This window comes from Heterocephalus glaber, unplaced genomic scaffold (genome assembly GCF_053883595.1).
Source record: "Heterocephalus glaber isolate CG9 unplaced genomic scaffold, H.glaber_assembly_v1.0 deba00001588, whole genome shotgun sequence".
NCBI lineage: Eukaryota > Metazoa > Chordata > Mammalia > Rodentia > Bathyergidae > Heterocephalus > Heterocephalus glaber.
The window spans coordinates 522,307-543,177 of NW_028258366.1; the positions used below are offsets into that span (position 1 = coordinate 522,307).

Genomic DNA, 20,871 nt, shown 5'->3' on the forward strand with positions numbered 1-20,871 from the left:
TTTGTTGCTTGTGTTTAAAACCCTTGTGGAATGATTACTTTTTTAGAGGTGTCTTCCAGATATAGCTTGTGTTTGGGTTTTGAGACTCTAATGACTCTGAGGCTATTTAATTTTCCTTATACCAGGAAGGAAAACTAATTAGATCAATCACAACATGTTAGGCCAAATGACAGTCAGCCATACCATAGCATCAAGCACAGCTTAGAAAATGACAATTTGTGGTAGTTATTAATCTATGACATTTAACTATGTGAGTTAAAACTGAGGACCAATCCAACATAAGTTTATAATGAATAAACTCGTCAATATAGCATCTTTCCCCTTTGGGGTGGGGAGTTGAAAGAAGTTGGGGAGGGAGGGACAGGTAGAAGGAACAGGTAAGATTAGCGGTGAGGCCAGAAGACACAGAAAGATCACACAAACTCTAAGAAGTTGTTAAAGGCAAGAGAGAAAGGCAGAATGAAAGAACAAAGATGTGAATAGAATCATCTAACAGCAACAGGGAGGCTAGATACTGAATTTACTTTCCTTTAAACCTAATGATGAGAGAAGGAAAAAGAGAAGAAAAGAACAGTAAGGGAGAAATCCGAATTCAGTACAGAAAGGAACAACTGGGGAGATGAGGAGCAATGTGGGACAGCGAGAGAACGAGAGAAAGAAAAGATAAAAGGAAGACAAGTAAAAATTTGAAGAGAAAAAAACTAAAAAGAATTACAAATAAGAGAAAAAAAATTTTTTTCTTTTTTGCAAATAGCAATAAAAATTATGGGCCTCCTTCAGGGTATGTCTCTGCTGTCCCAGCAGGCCACGTAGGAATCTGTGTGCATATACGAGTCTGATGTGCCTTTATTGTAGATTCTCTTTACTTTTCCGCTGAGCTTCCGTTTTCATTGAGGAGCCTGAGAAGCCTTCTTTCTATTACTAACTTCTGCTCTATCTTGTGGCGCTCAGGACAAGGGTCTTTATCATCTCCTGTGCCTCTGTAGTGTGGGACCAGGGAGCAGAAGAGCCAGAAGGCCAGAGGCGCGCGGGGGGGGGGGGCTTGCAGGCCCCCTCACGGCTAAGCTAACCGGCTAAGCGGACCTCGCCGTGGCCTGGGCAGGGCCCGGGACAGCCGGGAGCTTCAAACTGCTCCTCTCCCTGCCTAATAGGTATGCAGTTCTTCACACTATTCAACTTTTTTCTAACTTTGATTTTTGTACTAATTTTTATTTTACTCAAGTAGTTCTCTGGCATAAATTACTAAGGTATTGTTTTTATTTTCTCTACTCCAATAAATCTCATATATAATTTTGTTTTAAACTTCTTTTGTGGCCTCTTTTCTTTATCATGCTGTTCAATTCTGTTTGCCCCATTAGTTTGAAGAAACCAGTTTCTTCTGTTCCTTATGCATCTAAAAAGCACACAACCCATTGCAGCACTTAACATTTTAGAAATATTCAGTTTAATGTTTCTGACTGCCCACAAATTTTTCTTAAAAACTGAAATTCTGGATTTGCTGAGCTATTGATTCTTTTCCAGTGCAACATTTTAAGCCATACTCCCATATCAGTTTTTATTAACTAATACCAATCACACCTATTTATTTTTCTTTTCAAAGACTTCTTATACCTATGTCATCTTCAATAAGTTACTTAACACTTTCCTATGCTTCAGGTTTCCCCAAGAGCACTTTTTTTTTTTGATTGGTTTCTTGGTTCATTGAGACAGGGTCTTGATGTGTAGTTCAGGTTGGCCTTGAACTCACTATATAGCCCAGGCTGGCCTTGAATTTGTGGCGATCCTCCTGCCTCAGCCTCTGGAAGGCTAAAATTGCAGGCAGCTCCAAAGAGGACCTATCTCATTGGCGCTGTTATGAGAACTCAAATGAATACTTCTTCGAGCACATAAACTGACACCCAACATATTATCCAAACTATAAACAGGTCTTACAGAACAGTTTCATAGGATGTGGATAATGCATTACAACATACAGGACATAGCCTAGCACAGCCCCTGATACCTCTTTTAAGTTTGTGGAAGGAGATTTGGAGTAGAAAATTATACTCCCACTCCTCATAACCCACCGGCCACAGATCCACTTTCCAGGCCAATGCAGGCATCCAGGTCAGAGCCCTGAAACTCAGTCTCTCAAGCACGTAACAGCATTCACTGTTCCCACTCCACAAACGGGAACGGGCAGAAAGGAGAGGTGAAGAGTCAAGTTCAGAAATGATATCTAACCTGTGTAGGGAGGAGCAACAAATAGTTCAATTATCATCGCGGATACTACTATCTTGTCTCTCACACCTCAACTGCATTATGGACTTAGGACAGGCCTAGCAAACTTAACCAACAAATCTGACGAAGCTTTACTCTAAATTCTAAACAACTGGCTTGAGCATCGACAGTCTACACTGCAGTTTCACCCGGAGTGATGGGGGATCACCAAAGCACAGTGAGAATAATTCCCTTCTTTGTACAGATCAGAGATTTTCTTTTTTAAGTAGGAAGAAAAAAAACAGAGGCAGAAACAAAGTGAGCGCCCCTTCCTCACGAGCCCACTCCTCAGACTCCATGGTCACCGTTAATCCAAAGGACATTAGCACAGTCTGTTCACTGCTAGTCACTGTGCCCGGTTCTTCCTGCCTCAAGGAAAGCAGTGAATACTCCCCCTCTCAGATCTCCTAAGATTTCTAAGATTACTTGGACTCTGACCCAATTTTTTGTAAGACCCTGAGAACTTTAAAACACTGCAGACAACTGACCAGTTAATTTCTAGATTTATCCACACAGAAAACAGCTTTATGGGAAACACTTGGACAAGTAGCTGATGGAGCCCCATAAATGCCAAGCTAGGAGGTTAATTTGTTTGGGTGGTAGCACCAATTTTAATTATAGTGTTTACTTTCTTTGATGTAGAAAGTAAATGGTGATGCTCACCACTTATAGAACTTTCTTTTGCCAGAAGAAACATTTTTTAAGATTATTCAGATACAGTAAAAAACAGAAGGTATGTTAAGATTTTATCAAAAGTGATCAACATTAAAATTGAGACAAATGTATAACATGATACTCAACCTCGGTCAAATAGACGAGTTCCTTTTCTTTATTTGGACAGGTTTTACACTTGAAATATAAAGTCTTCTGTGCACTAATGTTATTAGGCCCTGAGCACTGGACAGGGTGCTGGTTCTCTTCTTTTTGCTACAATATAACAAACACTGGATGTTTTCCCAGGAGCCAAGCTCTTGTCTGGATTCAGCAATTAACTAGCAAAAGAACCTCTAATCCAGTCATTAACCTGACTCTCAAATTTCCTGACTTATAAATTAAGACTGCTGACTGATATAATTTGGTGAATGTTGAAAAGGAAATGCTACATTGCTCTGACATTCTAAATTGCTTTTAAAAATCCAAAATTTAAGAATAAACAGGGCCAGGGATTTAGCTCAGTGGCACAGTGCCTTCCTGGAGCTGAGTTTGATCCCTGGTACCAAAAAAATAAATAAATAAAATAAAATTTAAAAATACTGAACAACGAGGGGCATCCATTTGTTTTTCTTTGCTCCTCCCCACAAAACACTTTAAATCCTACAAAAAATAAGTGACAACCAAAGAATTGTGGAAGACACTAAGAAGAAATAAAAACAATTTGTGACACTGGCACCGTAATTACAGCTCAGCAAAAGGCCACCTTGCATCCCACCACCCACCTACCCAACCCAGTTCTGCTACTGGCCAACTCTCATTCTATCAACCCAGGTGACCCAGGTAGGTGCATTCCCATCCAAGATCAAAGGAGAGGTCCTCTGCCAACCTCGGACAAGTCCCACATTGTCCAAAAGGGGAATCCGTGCGAAGCTCCGAGACAGGGAGCAACCAGGAGAGCTGTGTAGGCAACAGAGCTGCCAGACTCAACAAGGAGGTCCAGCCACAAGTGCCTTGGCCCAACGTGGCTCTCGAGTCCCACAAGCCTGAGACCCCTTTGCTTTGCCCAGAGACACCAGGAAGCCACGGGTACCACTAGAGAGATCCCACATCAACAGAACACCAGCTCAAGAAGAACTGTGTCACCTTACACCACCCAACCATAACTCCCCAGGCAAAGGGATCCTGCCACCATCCGGGAAGCCCGAGTCCTCAGAGGCCTGAGACTACCTTCCCCTGCTGGACATCCCCCGTCCAGGGACCCGCTCTGATCTCAGGCAGCACCAGATAGCATGAAGTAGGAGCCCCAGGGACAGGTAACCAACCAGGAAGACTACCATATTTCAGGGAAAGCTGGGAGAACCCAACTGTCACTACAACCACAGCCCACTGAAGTAGGCCAGGACCTACATGCCGTAAGTACACTGGATCACTCTTGCTGAAACAGCTTTCAGTGGAACCCAGTGACCTAACAAAATAGGCAACATGTCCAGGATACAACTGAAAATCACCTATCATACCAAGGACCAAGAAAAGCATCACTCGAATGAGAAAACCCAATCAAATGAAGAGGACTCTAAGGTTGGAATTATCTGGTAAGAGTATTAAAGCAGCTGCCATAAAAGTGCTTCAATAAGGATATATCATGTTGAAACAAGGTGGGGGGGGAATAGAAAAACCTCAGTGAAGAAATGCAAGTTCTTTTTTTAAAGGACCAAACAAATTATTGAAAACACAGTGACAGAAATAAAAATTTACTTGCTGGCTTTAACTGTAGGGTAGTGAGGACAGAGGACAAATCTGTGAACCAAAAGAGCAGAATTCACTCCATCTGAGCAACAGACAAGAGGCTGAGAAAACAAGCAAAGCAGAAGGCAGAACCTTTATATCATCAAAATCCTAGCCAGAGAAGAGAAAATGGGGGCGAAAAGAGTATTAAAGGAAATAATAGCTGAAAACTTTTCAAATCTGTTAAGACACACATACAGATTTAAGAAGCAAACTTCCAAATCGGAAAACAAATCTATACCAAAGCTTGGATCGATGGTCAAGTCTAACAACATCTTAAATTTATGGAAATTAAAAACAGTGATAGGCCGGGGATTTAGCTCAGGGGTTTCACCGCCTGCCTCACAACCACAAGGTCCCAAATTCGATCCCTGGTACCAAAAAAAAAAAGTGAAAAAAGATCTTGAAAGCAGCTAATGGGAAATGGCAAATTGTCTACTGGAAAACAATTCAAAACCAATGGATTTCCTATCTCAAACCTTGAAAACTAAAAGCAGCAGCATAACGTTCTTTAACTGCAAATTCTATGTCCAACAAAACTATCCCTCCAGAACAAAGGGAAAACAGTCCCTCTCAGAGGAAAGGAAACTAAAAGAATGTGTCACTAATACACCTGCTTTTGAAGAACCAATGACCTTTAGGCAAGGAATTCTATTTTTCAACACAGAAGATCCAAAGTGGTCTACAAGAAGACCTCTAACCTCAGAGTATATAATCGAAGCAGAGATGACACATAAAAGTGTAAGTAATAACAGGTCTTAAGTAACACAACCAAGAACTAACGAAGACGCTTCGGAAGTAGGTACCAGTATTCTGTGTGATCGGGCTCAGAGACAATTTGAAAGACAGGGCATGACTTAAACTGGCTTTTGAATAATGTACTACATTTAAATAGAGCTGCTGAAAGCATATGACCTTTACAAAAAACCGTACACACCAAACTGAGGAGATGTGTAAGCAGTGAGTGTATTTACTGGAGAGTATAAGGAGGAACTACTCCTGACACTTATGAAGCACCTGACCAGGGGACAAAGAAGAATGAGTCACAATTCCCGGCTCTCAGTCAGAGGAGAGAAACGCCGAGGAAAACAGAAGATGGGTAGGACTGGAGGTTAAAAAGAGCAGAAGCAGAGCATGGCGGTGTACACCTGCAGTCCCAGCTGCTTGGAGGATAGCTTTAGCCCGGAAGTTCAAGGCTTGCCTGCTCAACACAGTGAGATCTGTCTCAAAACAAAAACCAAAACGAAAGCACACCCAAGGAGGATGCGATGGGGAGGAACACGGTGCCACAAAAGCGGACTGTAGGTTCACAGTTGGGGAGAACAAAGCAGACTAACTCTTCCTGGGAAAGGCAGGGGAAGTTTTCCAGGGCTGGCGACAGATGGGTTGGACCTGAAAGATGACACAGATATGACAAGCTGGGGATTTTTGCAAAGGGTAATTCAGACTATGAGACAAAGAACTCCAGACATGCTCTGTCACAGTCCGACAAGAGCAGTGGCAGGATGAGCCCACAGGCTGGCTGGGGTCAGTGTGAAAGACCCAGGCTAGGAAGGTACATTTTCAACTTAGGGTACAGGAATAAGGAGCCGCGGAAGGATTTTAAGAAGAGTGACACAGGTGAGAAAGTAACTTAGTAACTCTAAGGACACCTACAGATCAAATAAAAGGAAAAAGGGATGAGAGGAAAGAAGATCAGTTGGAGACTATAGCATTCACTGTAGCTCAACAAAAGTCTGAACTCAATGCCATGCCAGGCTCGGGGTCAGATGCTTCAAATACAAAGAGGACTTCCAGAACTGTCCTTCCACACCCAGGTGAAACCAATGTGCAGAAAGGGGAGAAAAGGAAAATATATCATGAAGGCATTCAGAGAGAGGTACAAGATTCTGCAGGAGAGAGCTAGGTAGCTTGAGGGAAAAGACAAGAACGAGATTTGCACATAAGAAACAATTTTCAAAATATGGGCAATATTCCCACTGTAGTAAGGCATAAAGGAAGGGAAGCAGCATCTGGGTGCAAGCTAAAGTAGTAATTTATGCACTTCCTTTAGGTTCCCACTCTGTTGTCATCGGTAGAAAGACCTTTTGGACAGCCTGCCCCAACATCTGTGTACTTTACCACAGTGTATGGCATGGACGTGTCTGTCTCCCCTACTCGATTCCATTAAGAGCAAGAACTATTGGGCCGGGGATTTAGCTCAGTGGTTTTGCCACCTGCTACGCAAGTTCAAGGACCCGAGTTCGATCCCCGGTACCAAAAAAAAAAAAAAAAAGAACTATTATATTCATCTTCGTGGGTTTTAGTTTGTGTTCTTGGTCTTGTTTTGGCTGTTTGGAGTTTTGTTTTTGATTGAGGCTCTTTTTCATTTTTCTTGTTTGTTTTACAGTACTAGGGATTGAACTCATCACTAACTACATCCTACCCGCCCTTTTGTTGAGACAGAGTCTGGCTAAGTTGTCCAGCTCAGCCTCAAACTTGAGGTCCTCTGGCCTCAGCCTCCTGACTAGCTAGGATTACAAGTGTGCACCACCTCGCCCAGCCTCCTCTTTGTGTTTCTGTTGCATGATGTCCAGTAGGGCTTCAAAACATGTCTAATGAATGAGAAATTTCACACTAATAAAATCATTATAAATTTCCTATCACATTCCTAGATCACTTTGCCCCTACTACCAGAACAGAAATATAGACAGTTCCTAAAGGAAGGCCAATCTCCTCTGAAGGACCCAGGGAGAATCCCTCAGAGGCCTCACTGGCAGGCCAACAGCAGAGCTACCCCTCAGGCAATGGAAGGCAATTGTGCACCACAGCAGAACTCCAACCTCCACAAAAGTTTCTGAGTAAAAAGGGCGAATAGGTGGACAAGGAGGATACAGATAGGGCCAAAGGAAAAATGCAGGAACACTAACATTTTCACAAGACACTTTCAAAAGGCAAGCAGAACGAACACATTTAAATCTATAAATGTCCCCTCTGTCTAGCAGCTACTGTCTAAGAAAGCCACAAGGAGAATTAACATTCTCCCAGGTGCTCCACTTATATGGAATTGATGGTAGTCATTGGCAAAAGCAGCTGAAAACCTCTAAACAGGCTTTAAATACTGAGACTGTTTTTTTCCTTTTATGGTAAAATATAATTGATGTCATAATTGGAAACAAACTACATATCTATCAGAAGGGGATCTGTTAAATGAACTGTGCTACCCTTACATGATAAAACATAAGAACATTAAAAATCTTGGCAAAAAACACTTCAGGCAGTGGAATATGTTCATTTCTAGTTGCATGACTGTTGACTGCTGTCATGTCTAGACCGGTTTCCTCATTATAAAATGGGGATAATGGAGTAGTAGACAACAGGAGTAAGCCACAAGTCCAAAGCCATAGCACAGGGTACGACAAAAACACATACTGTATGACTGCATTTCCAGAAAATACAAAATAGGCCAAAATAACTTGCTACTAGAGGTCAAGACTGGTTGTAATGTTCTTTCTCCTGTTGCTCTGGATGCTAGTTACAGGATGTGGGTGTATATACTTCACTAAAATCCATCCAGACACTCTCCTATCAGTGCACATTTCCACATGCGTGCTGAATTTCAATAAAAAGTTTTTAAGTTGGGGATAATTACAGGATCCTCTGCACAGGGATGTTATGAGAAGTAAACTCAGATGTAAAATGTATATAAAATGTCTTCTGCCTAATATGCAGATGAGCGCACAATATTGGGTCCTCTTCTAATCTGCCCAATGCCAACCACATGAGAAGCTCTATTACGTATCCACTGAAAGGACACACTTATCAGGTGAGATGAATCACTCACAACCTCTGCAACCCCAGAACCACTGTGTAATTTTACAACAGCACTTACTTTGCACTTTGCACCGTAATCATGTGTGTTCAAGCCAGTCCTGTCCCTCCCTTCACTCAACTCCCCAAGGGCAGAGAATGAGGCAAGTCTTGCTATCCCTTCCCAACAAAGAACACATTCGATACATGTCTGCTGATTCTATTATTTGCAGGATAACCTAAGAATAAAAGAATTGCTTGAACATTACAGTGCATTTTGACTAGACATACAACATCCCTTTTCTCAGTTTTATTATTTAAAGTGCTGCAAACATACTTCCTGGGTGAATGTTGTTTTACATGACCACATGTTCCTATGTGTTCACTGATCCACTTGTTCCACAAACATAAGACACAAAGGTGCATGGGACCACCTCCCACATTCCGAGAAGCTGCTTCTCGGACAGGCACATGGATTTGTTTCTGCAAGGTGCCTCGGCAGCAGGCAGTCATTGTTTCTGGTTGTTTTCATGCTGGTTCCCGACTTGGTGATTCCCAGACAACTTGGGATATGCCCACATTCAAAGCTAAGAAGAGAGGAACACTCATGCTTTCTAACTTCAGGAACACATCAGAGTTCTTCCATCCCCTGCCCAAACCCCAGGCTGAAGTGGACAAACTGATTTGTATTTCTGGCTAACTAGCAGCAGCAGGAGATCCCAGATCATTTCTTTGCCCAAGGCCCCATTCTTTCCATGCATATGGGTGTCAAGACTCCAAGCATCCTTGACTCCCAGGATACTGCTCTGAAAACACATTCTTTCTACACTGTCAGATTCTAGTGGTTTCCCATTCTTCTTTATAATCACAGCTGTACACTCAAAAGGATGTTTGTTATGTTTTACCCAACACTGCTACCCAATTATCTCCATCACTCCCACAGTTTCACAAAGTTCACATATCTGAGTTTATAATCTGGGACTAACAAGCACACAAAGAAAAAGAATCTCACCAAGAATAAAAATAAAACAGCAGGCACTACAAAAGGGCAGGGATCAGACTAATCATGAACTTTAAATAAGAGATTCATGAGACTATGAAGCCAATACATGTGGAAAGATCACATATACGAAAGCAGGACTCCAGTACAAGAGTGGTAATACAAACTATCCTGCACCCACTTGGCCATTGGTAAACAGCAGGTTCTTTTCATAACCACCACTACCCCCAACAGTTAGCAGGGTGGGCGTGTATGTTCTACCCACTCCACACCGGCTGGCGCATTATGAGGGCACCAAGCCTTACCACTCAATTCCACCAAACCACAAATGTTTATTCACGAAAAACACACATGCAAAGTGGACTACACACTGAAGGAGAAAATCTAGAGGTACCTGCTGCCTTATCCACGGCTTGTGGTAATACAAATTTGCACTTCAAGAACAAAAAAGGCATTAGATAACAAAGGTAAACAGAAAAATACCTAATCAAGCATTTCCAGCCCAGATAATATTGTGGGACCATCTTGATCGTACCAGCAAGATTCACATATAAGAATGTTCATAAAAAGGGGGCCGGGGATTTAGCTCAGTGGTTCCGCCACCTGCCTTGCAAGGTCCCGAGTTCAATCCCCAGTACCAAAAAAAAAACAATGTTCATAAAAGAAATGTTCTTAATCCCATCATGGAGCAAGGCTGAGGCAGGAGGACTCCAAGTTTGGGTCCCACCTGGGCAAATCTGAGACCCTGTAAAGTAAAAAGTAAAAAGAGTGGAAGATGTAGACTCCCCCTGGATTTGATCCCCAGTACAGAAAGAAAAAAATAGGTTCATATGAGTAGAAAACTACAAATAAATGCTTATCCAAAGATGAAATGGTAGAAAATATTAAAAATGTCAACATAGGAGGATGTTAAAAAGCAGTTAAAATAAATGAACCAAAGCTAATGCAACAACCAGAGTAAGTCATACTAATGAAGAAACAGCTCAGTCACTGGACGCTTCTGAGTGTGGAAAGATGAGCAAACAGGTGCCCGAGTCAGTCCTGTGCAGCAACATCTGCACATGAGATAGAAAATCCACCGAATTATTCAGGACGAAAGAGCAGGAAGCAGCACATTATTCCCAGGGCCACCTTCCCCAGCAGGTCCTCAAAGACAACTCCACATCAGGTTACATGCTACACGTGGATGAAAGCAATTAGAGATGTAAACAGAAGAGTGATCAAGTTAAAAACTGCAAAGCTGAAATTCAAATATTTGGGAGCAAGGATCCACAAAAACAACTTCTTATGGAAGATCTCTACTGCAGAAGTGTGCTGGCGATGTGTCAGGAGCTACAGTTTTTTTGTTTGTTTGATTTCCGGTACCAGGGATGAGCTTGGGACCTGTGCTTGCAAGACAGGAGGCAGAACCACTGAGCTAAATCCCAGGCCCTACCATGTGTTCTTAGAGAAGGCCTCTCCGCTGCAGCAACTAAGTGTCTGGTCTCCACCAGGAGGCCCTGCATTCCTCAAAGTGCTAAAGTGCAATAATGTTCCATAGCCAGAGGCCCTAGCTGTATTTTTAGTGGATGGAATGTGCTAAGTCTGCTACAGAACAAGGCAGGCCCACCAACAGTGCTGTAGGATGCCTGAGGCCTTTGGAGCTCAAATTTCAACACAGCTTGCCCCACGGACTACAGAGCATGGAGCTACAGGATTGGTTTTAGGCTTGCTTTGGTTTGGTTCTTTTCTATCCCCATTCCCTCCTTACAGAATAGAAATGTTTACTCTGTGCCATTGTGTGTCAGAAGTACTTAACTTTCTTTTTCATTTTTAAAGTGGCTCACAGTTAAGAATTTGCCTTGAGCTTCAGAGAAGACTTTGGAGTTGGACTTTCCACAGTTCTCGAACTGTTAAGACTGTGGCAACTCTTAGAGATGAACTAAATACATTCTGTATAATGAGATGGACATAAGTCTTCGGGAACCATAGGGGAATGTTTATGATTTAGATCTAAAATGTCTCCCGAAAGTCTCATGTTCAGAGGTAGGGGCTGGTTGGAAGGGGTGAGTTACTGGGCTCATGATTTGGAAGAGTGTATTCTCACCTCGGGCTCCTGTTCTCTCCCTCTCTGCTTCCTTGCCACTACAGGCTGGGCAGTTTTCCTCCACCATACATTTTCACCACGTTGTTGCTGCCTTGCAGTCAGCCACCCAACCATGGACTAAATCCTCCAAAACTAAGCCAAAATAAACCTCTTCTTTCAGCTGTGGTTATCAGATATTCTGTCTCAGCAATGGGAAAGTAGACTAACATTCAGACTGAAGAGTTATAAAAATATAAGGTTAAAATTTTTTTTCAAACAAGGCCCAAAGAACACATAGAATATTAGCATTAAGGAACTACAAAGTTCAGACCAATATAAAATGAAAGACTGGAAACACTCCAAAAATATCTGACGACAAATAGAAAGGCATAGCAATATATTGTACAATAAACATACAGTGGAATACTATCCATCAGCAAAAAAATTAAAAATCATAGCTACACATCAAAGTAAATACTATAAACAATGTGGCTTTTTGCCTCTCAAGGTACAGAAGAATATATAGTTTGGCATCATTTTCACTGTCTTTTGTTTTGTTTTGTTTGGTACTGGAGATCAAACTCCTTGGGTCCTTGTGCTTGCACAGCAGGTGGCGAAACCACTGAGCTAAATCCCCAGCCCATTTTCACTGGTTTTTTTTTTTTTTTTTTTTTTTTTTGGTACCAGGGATCAAATTCGGGTCCTTGCGCTTGCACAGCAGGCGATGAAACCACCGAGCTAAATCTCCAGCCCAACTAAGTTTTAAAATAATACAATGCTCATAACCTTATACATATGTAATAGAAACATGACAATAATATACCCAAAATATAAGATAATGGTTACTTCTACAAAAATAAAGAAACACAGGACAGGGAGGAGTATACACAGAGGTCTTCAAATCCTTGTGATGCTTATTTCTCATTAAATAAAACCTGGGGTTGGGGCTACAGAGCTCAGAGGTAGAGAATCTACCTAAAATATTCAATGCCCTGAGTTCGATCCCCTGCACCATTATATACACACATACATGTGTATACACACACATGCATACACACACACTTGCTTTAAATATTAAGATCTGATAAAGTCAGTTATCAGTGCTTCTGTATTTATACATTATTCTCCAGGCACTACATACGTTGACAATAGTTTGTTCAAAAGGGACAACAAGAACAAAATGCAACTTGGCAAAATTTGCAAGAAGATTAGAAGAAAAATAACTGCTAATATATAGGACTTTAATACCAGCCACCAAATGTGGGCTCTACAGGGCCTGACCCAGAAGGTACTCAAATAAATACATATTTGCTTAATCAACTGGACAAGGAGATAGGAAAAGTTCCATTACTCATCCAGTCAGTTCTCAACAGTTTCTACTATGTTTAATGGTATCTCTAAGTATTTGTCGACATGCGTAATTATTAGTAATGCATCAGATCTCTTCATTTGATCTCTACATGTTCTACCAGACAGTCCATCTTTAGGAACAGTATTGTTAGGTGTTACACACTGAATATGTCTGTTTTCTCACAAAATTCGTATGTTGAAGTGCTAGCCTGCAGTGTGGTAGCAACTGGAGGCAGGGCCTGCGGGCAGTGATCAGGTGTAGGGAGGCCATGAGGGCGGAGTCCTATGGAATGAGTGTCCTGACCAGTGAAAAGGCAGGGAGAAGTCCAAGCTCAAGCAATGCCCGGTGAACTCACAGCCTGCCCAGAGACCAGGGAGAAACCAATGTCCGTGTTTTTAAATTCCCAGTCTGCAGTATTTCAGCATAGCATCCAGCATGAAGCCTTTTAAAAAAATCTTTCTATTAGTTAGGTGCACACCTTCCTTAACTGCTAATAGCAAAGTACCTAACTTGAGCCCTTGGTCATTTCTTGCTAACCGGAGATGAGATTCCAGGTACCATTTGGATCTTGTCTCCTGGGCTGACAGGAATGCTCTGATTTTAAAGTATTTCCATCCTTTTGATCCACTTATAGATCAAAACTTTAGCACATTTGAGAAAGTGTCCAGAGGGAAATAAAAACAAAACATCTTATTTGTTTTGTTTGGTTTGTTTTTGGTACCAGGGATCAAACTCAGGACCTTGCGCTTGCCAGGCAAGTGCAGCACCACTGAGCTACGTCCCCAGCCCAAAACATCTAATTTCTTATACCACCTGTCTGTGTGGTTCCAAGCAGGGCATTTAATCTCCATGTACCTGAAAACCTGATCAAAAACATGAGACTGGTCCAGCTGACCAAGGTCCCTTCAGCTTCAGAAGGAGGATGCTGCATTAATAAGGAATTTCTAAAACCTCCCATTTAAAACATGTGGAGAACAGAACCAAGTGGCACTTAGCCTAATTATATCAAAATATTGCTTAGTGAATAAGTATACCATGCTAAATTTAGTATTGCAGCTATACTTCCACAGGAAAACAGAAAATGCATACAAAACACAGCTTCTTTTCCCAATGGTCATTCTCAAACAGCTGGGGCTGCTAGGAGGGGAGGTCACCACCCAAAATACAGCCACCATGCCACAGTTTCCAGCCATGTCCTCAGATCACTGAAAACATTTCCTGAGAAAAGCTCCTGCTGCTGCTGCTGCTGCTGCTGCAAAAATGAAACAGGCTTAAGACATCAACATTACATTTGCAATTTCCTAATATTAACTGATGTTCTAATCAAGAACTGCTTTTATTCCACATGAGGGACTCTCCACATGTTGCTTTATGGTTGTACATAAATCAATAATGATACAAAGTTTTCTCGAGCATCTCGTTTTCCTGGTGTTCCAGGAATCAATCAAGGAAGTGCTGATCATAGCCCACAACAAACCTCTGAGTATTTTTACCTAGAAGAGAGATCAAGCACAGACATTGTTTGAGATAATGCAGACTATTAGCCACTGCTCAAATTATATCCACAAAATATTCCCAAAGGCGGATAAAGGAACAAGGAGGCCAGAAGAACTGATGTGACACATCTGCCCTTCCTGACCCAACAAGCTGATCTCCACACCCTGGGTCCTTGTCCCAAGTAGAAGGCTGGAGCAGAATTTTTCCTTCATACTTTTGCTTGATCTCAGTAACTTTCTAAATCACAGATCTCTCACTTCACAGATCTGTGCTTGACTTTAACCCCAATTCACTGCTGCTGTATTTCCCACTGGAAATACAACCTCTCCCAAGGTTACTGCTGGTGTTATCAGAAGACTGCAGTCAGGCTATCATTGTTCCTTTGGCTGTACACACAAGGTGACAGGAATTCCTTGGCCACAGGTCCCATGACCAGGTGGCTTGGATGAAGTACAAAGGACAAAGTGGGTTTGGTTGTAAAGACTGAGCTGGGAAAACATGAAGGCACCAGGCCAGAAAGGCGAGCTCCAGCCGGGGGTGAGGGGGACGCCTAAGAGGAGTTCAGAGGTAAAGACCAATGGAGGCTTTTCTCATTCTAATCCATCCAACAAACTGCCGCTGTGTTGGCCTTCCAGCTCCAACAGCTGTGCTGCTCCGAATCCTTCCATTCCTGTCTATCCACTGCCTGGCAAGCCCAACCAAAGTTCCTTAGCTCTCATTCACAACCTCCCTGAGACTGCCCTGTCCATGCCATCTCTACCCCAGAAAAGGGCCCGTGTCAGCCTTCACGAGCACCCTCTCCCTCTGCTGACATTTTGCTTATGCTGTTTCAATAGTGAAAATACTCTTTCCTAAAGTGATCTGTTTACTCCACCTGTACACATGCAAATAACCACGCCAAGCATTATCTCAGGCCACTTAAGAAAAGCCAAACTTCAACACTACTTCTACCAAGATATCTCACCCGAGCCTGCAGCTTAAAACAGCCCCTCTCTTCCAAAGCCTCCAGCATGTTCTGTGTTAAACTTGACCTTCTGGCTTCCACCTCAGTTATTTATTGGGAGTAAGACTGGGTGAACAAGAGATTAACCTTTTTAGGCAGAGGACACAGCACCCCAGCCCCTCCCTAAAATACAGAGTGCTTCAAGAACAAAAGAGTGACTTACAGTATAGCCACTGGGGCCAGAGGGGAAGGAAAGAAGTAAGAAGTGTGCTCAGCCTTGAGTCCAAGGAGACCCAGAGTGCGGCTTGGTTGTCACACGCAGAAAACAGACTACAGGGGTTGAACAAAGAACTCGGAGATGGAGCGACATTTCTGTAACCACCTTTCTTCCACCCATGCCCCCAAATAACATTAGCAAGCTTTAACATGTTCGAGATAGTAATTATTGTTGAATAAGTTAATGCAAACAGAAAAATTAATTTGTGCCATACAGCACACATGACCTGCACAGTCTGTTTTAATGTACCCATTTGATTCCCAGTTAACCTGTGAAATAGTACAACTTCTTTTTGCAGTGCTGTGGATGGAACACAAGACCTCCTGCATGGTAGGCAAGCCCTCTACCACTGAGCTACACCCCCAGCCCAAAATGAGCCTTTCTTCCTTTTCATTTGCTTTTTCGAGATGAGGGTTTCACTGTGGTACCCAGGATGGTCTGGAAGTCATGAGCTCCAGGGATGTTCCTGCCTCTGCCTCCCAAGTAGCTGGGACTACAGGGACACAACACCACTTCCAGGCTTCAATGTTCTAACTTTGACAGCTACTCTACCAGTGGGATAAATTAGTCATGGAACTCAAAATATTCATGGAATTTCCCCCTGCCCCTTTTGCTCCCACAAATGGGAAAGTTTCTGGCTTAAGGAAAAGAAGCAGAAAATAAGGCAAGAGGAAGAGGAGGAGGAGGAAGAGGAAGAAAAAAACCCTACCACCTTCGAAACCTACACTACTCCCAGCCATTGCTTGCTTCTTTCTGGGAACCCACAGCCGGTTCCCAGCCCTCTGTTCTCAAAGGGCGGTCACACAGCTGGTCACACTATTTGAATGTCATTTCCAGATTTACAGAACACACACAGCTACAAACAGGACATGGTCTGGTTTTGTAGTAACATTACAGTTAAGATGTTATTTGATATAACGTAGCTTAGGGCTCTCTAGTTCCTGTTAATAAAGTTCCTTCCACCTAACAGCCTATTTCTGGATCCCACTTAGAACTTCCACAGTGAAATTAGCCCAGGGCCTTTCTTGGCCTTCACTGTAAATAAAATAAAACAAAACAAAAAAACCCTCACATATGGAAATCCAGGAAACCAACACCTTTTGAATGATCTACCTCAAGGCCCCAGATGTAGCTCAGCGGTTGGGCAGCCTGCCTGTCTTGCAAGCACAAGGTCTCAAGTTTGATCCTCAGTACCAAAAAAAAAAAAAAAAAAAAAAAGCAGCTATGAATGATCCACCTCAGAAAAATCCTTGTCAACAAACAGCATACCAACCTCAATTTTCCACAAATCAAAAACAAGTTTGTCCTGTAAAAGGAGTTACACCACCCATTACCACACACTAGACTTAATTTTCAGTGATAAATTAGGAAAATAGGAAGTAGTTTGCATACCTCAAGGATTAAGAAAATGAGCGTCACTGAACAGTCATCTATGAGCCAAACCACTTTGTTATCTTTAAGATTATAATATTAAAATCTCTAAGTACAATGTTCCTAATGTAAAAAATCACTGCGGAAAAGCCACACTGATTGCTCAAAGTCACGGCTAACGTGGTAGAGAGAAAATCAAATTCATGAACTCCTAGTAGTAAATCTCAATAGAATTAGTATTTTCATTTTAAGAGAAAAGAGTTCTCATGTAATTGTTTAGGGGGAGGGAAGATTGCCTGGATCAGTCTGAAAACAAACTGCCCGTCAGTTATGTCCCCGGATAGCACATAATACACCTACGGCACATATTTCCACAGGCATTTCCAAAGAGTTCAAGGAAGTACTTGATTCATAAATACTTTCTTTGCAATATTTGTGTTCTAAAAATTACACACTATCGATTTAAAGAGCAAAATATAGTTTCCATTTATGCCTAATACTCTCAAATAACGTTTGAAAAGCAATTGAGAGTTTAATAAATGATCGGTTTGGGATCAAAAGACAAAAAGAAGCAAAATGACATAGCACAAGGAATGAAACACCACAAGCCATCACTGGAAGACCAGGTAATCTAAAAGTAGCACTCCAGCCCTGTGGTTTTATTTTTAGATTTAGTGATATTTCAATATTCATGAACTCTGATGCATCAATCAAATCTTAATCCTAAATTCCAGGAACTAAACAAGTCAATACTCAAAGTTGCTCTTTCCCATTCGCTTCAATGCTGTTATACCTGGGTGCATTTTCTTTTCCAGAACTGGCGGAAATAATCACCTCTACATTTCATCACTTTGTAATTGACTCTAGTCTGTCATATGAAATATAAAAGAAAATACTTCCTGGGTCTTTTGAGTCTTAAAGACTAGCTGAGCTGGGAATACCTCAGGAATGCTCTCCAATAAAGCAGGAAGTCTCCACACATGCATTTTGCTGTCTTTTCTTTCCTGTTTGCCTACTGGTCTGACCCCGCTGAGCAAGTCACAACACAGTGTCAGACATCTCACTTGGAATCAGCATACAGCAATGAGCTATTAGCAATGACAGACTGCAGGCAGCTCAAAGGCGGCTTCACAAAGCACCTTCCAGTCAGCTGACCTGGTGATCCACACACAGTTCTCCAAAGCACATTTCCCAACTTGGGCTCCTGCTGAGCACAGAAGATTCTTTTTGCTGACAACTGCCGCCACAGAGTAGTACTCTCTAGCAGCTGACTGGTCCGCAGGAAAGACATCAGGGGAGGAACCCACACCTGCAAATGCGCTCACCGCACATGAAGGGTAAAAGGCACACAACCTGGAAATGTCACTGGAGTTCCATGACGTTGTAAAGCTGTCATCGGAGACGTAAGGAATCCTGCACAGAGTTAAACATGCCTGATAGTTTGCACAGTGTGGTTTAAAGTGTCAATAAAACAGTAAGGATTTTCAGAGTCAAATATTTTGGTGGCCACACCCTGCCAACCACTACAATTGAATTTAGTATAATGCAGTCACTGAAGGGTATTCACTGTAGGCAGTATGAAAAAATTGCATAACGCAAATAAAAGTATTCTCTTCATTCACATTATTGCTCAGTGCAATTACCGCTTTCTGGCTCAAGCTCATAAAAATCATTTATTTCACAGTACTTCAAAATAGATACAGCTCAAATGTCAATTGAGAAATTTTCAACTTAGAAATTCAGATTTAAAGAAGCCTAGAGTTTGACACTAACAGGTACATATCAGGAACTATAAAAACCTGACCCAGTTATACTATTCCTAAGAACTCGGCTTCAATGGAAACACCGAGGTATACACAAAGATTTTTTTATTTTGCTATTACTCACAGTAGCATATAGCTGGAAAGAAATCTAGATTAGAAATTTTAGGAGAATTAATGAAGAAAATCAGTACACTTAGGAAAGGACTACAATACCCCACTGGTAAAATAGTATGGCAAAATAGTTCTGACCCAATCAGGGCTATTATATCCTTTTTTTAAAAAAAGAAGAACAACAAAGCAAAAGTCATAGTACGAATACAGACTGAGGCTCAGGGAAGGAAGCACCTAAGGTATAAAAGCGGCTCCTCCCATTTTTGTGTATGTTTGACACAAGATGTGACTGGACATCTGGACAGCCAGGCCCTGACCACTACAAATACGAACAGCGTCCCAGTTTGGTCAGAAACGAAATGGCCAAGGGGCTGGAGTTCCGGCTCTCAGCTCAGACACACGTGTAAGTCTTGGAGTCAACCCCTGCACACACAGGAATTATATGGTCGCCCCACTATCCCCTAGCAGTTTTGGCATCCTGAGTTTTCCCTAAATCTGACTACGGTTCCAACTATCAAACCCAAGAGATGAGCCCTTTTTTTCTGTACCAAGGATCAAACTCGGGACCTTGCACTTGCAAAGTAGGTCATAGAGCCACTGAGCAAAATCCCCAGCCCAAGAGCTGAGCCTTTCCTGTTTCTTCCCTGCCTCATTCTCTGAGGGGTTGCAGAGGAAGATGATGAAAAGGTGGACCTGTGAGAATCTGCACTGCTCTGGATGCCTGCGCCCCTCAGGGTCCTGTGGCCACCTGTCCCTTAGCCCTCCTGGACTTGCCACATAAGTGGCCACTCTGGCAGTGCTCCTCAGAGCGTCAGCTAGCCCCGCTGCACTTCCAGTTCTGTCCCTACACACCTTTTCCGTCATCTGGGCTGTTCTACCGTGTGGCCACTTCCTTGCCTGAGCCACAAGGCTGACCCGTCAAGGACCTCAAGTGCTTCCTACTCCCTGGAGGACAGGCAAGTGACTTCCCCTTCTCAAGTCCCTCTCCATGCAAAACAGAAAGGGGAATCCCAGGACAGCGCCCCCTGATCCGTGGGGTGATCCAGTTAATTCAGTCTGGTTTTTTCCAGCTGCCTCCTTCCCAAAGCCCTAAAGCCATGGAAAGACGATCCGAAGGAGATGGTGGTGAGCACAGCGGGTCAAATCTCCACACACATCCTCCGCACCTTGGCCCTTGCTCGCCAGAGTCCTTCCTCAATCACGTCCGCATTTTGCTTTCTCAGGAGAGCTGCCATCATTCCCAGTAACCTGACCCCATGCAAAATGGGATGCAATGCTAGAGCGGACAAAGGGAAGAATCTGTCCCCAACTCCACAAAGGGCCAGGCTGAGCTGCAGCTCTGACCCTCACAAACCCAGTTCCGCACCCCAATGCAGAGCCATGGGAAAGAGTGGGGTGAACGCAAATGTCTCAAGTTTTATAATGTTCCATGATTTCTGCAATGAGCCTCTATTCCTATGAAAATGAAACGACTGAAGTATAAACATACCTGTGAGTGTTCCTAATAACAGATGAGCAAAAACTGACAACAGACAGAAACTTAAGGTGATTTGCAGCGCCCCCGTATAACTAGGCTATAGCGCTGGAAGTTCAATGTTGTCTCACTTATGCTTTCCCAAGACTACAGGGTTTAAGAGTCTAGAGAAGATCCCAATGAAATGGCTAAGTGGTTTTTATAAACAATATTGATTCGATCCCCGGTACCAAAAAAATAAAAAATAAATAAACAATATTGAGAAGAAGACCTCAGAATAAGAAGAAAGTAACTTGGGAAACTAGCGACTACAATGTTTAGAACCATGAAAAGCTTACAACGTTAAGGACAAAAAGCATGAAAACTTACATAGAACTTTTGTTTTGAAAACAAGATAGATAATAATCTATGTGGAAGAAAACAATTTGAGCTCAGTTCAAAAATAACTGATAATTTTTTTCCCAGCAGCAGCTTTCGCTGATTGCGTCTTCAGATCAGTTATCCAGGCTCCCGAGTGGAAGGAAATGCTGGG

General features: G+C 42.4%; 1 protein-coding gene across 5 annotated transcripts in view; it reads right to left on the reverse strand.

The window, feature by feature from the left end:
* Positions 1-20,871, reverse strand: part of LOC110346568 (uncharacterized) — a 123,560-nt gene continuing 102,689 nt past the window's right edge. For all 5 annotated transcript variants that reach the window (XR_015444004.1, XM_087193409.1, XM_087193408.1 and 2 more), the window contains one exon: positions 1-20,871. This exon is cut by the window's right edge. The gene's annotated coding sequence lies outside the window, so the exon portion shown is untranslated.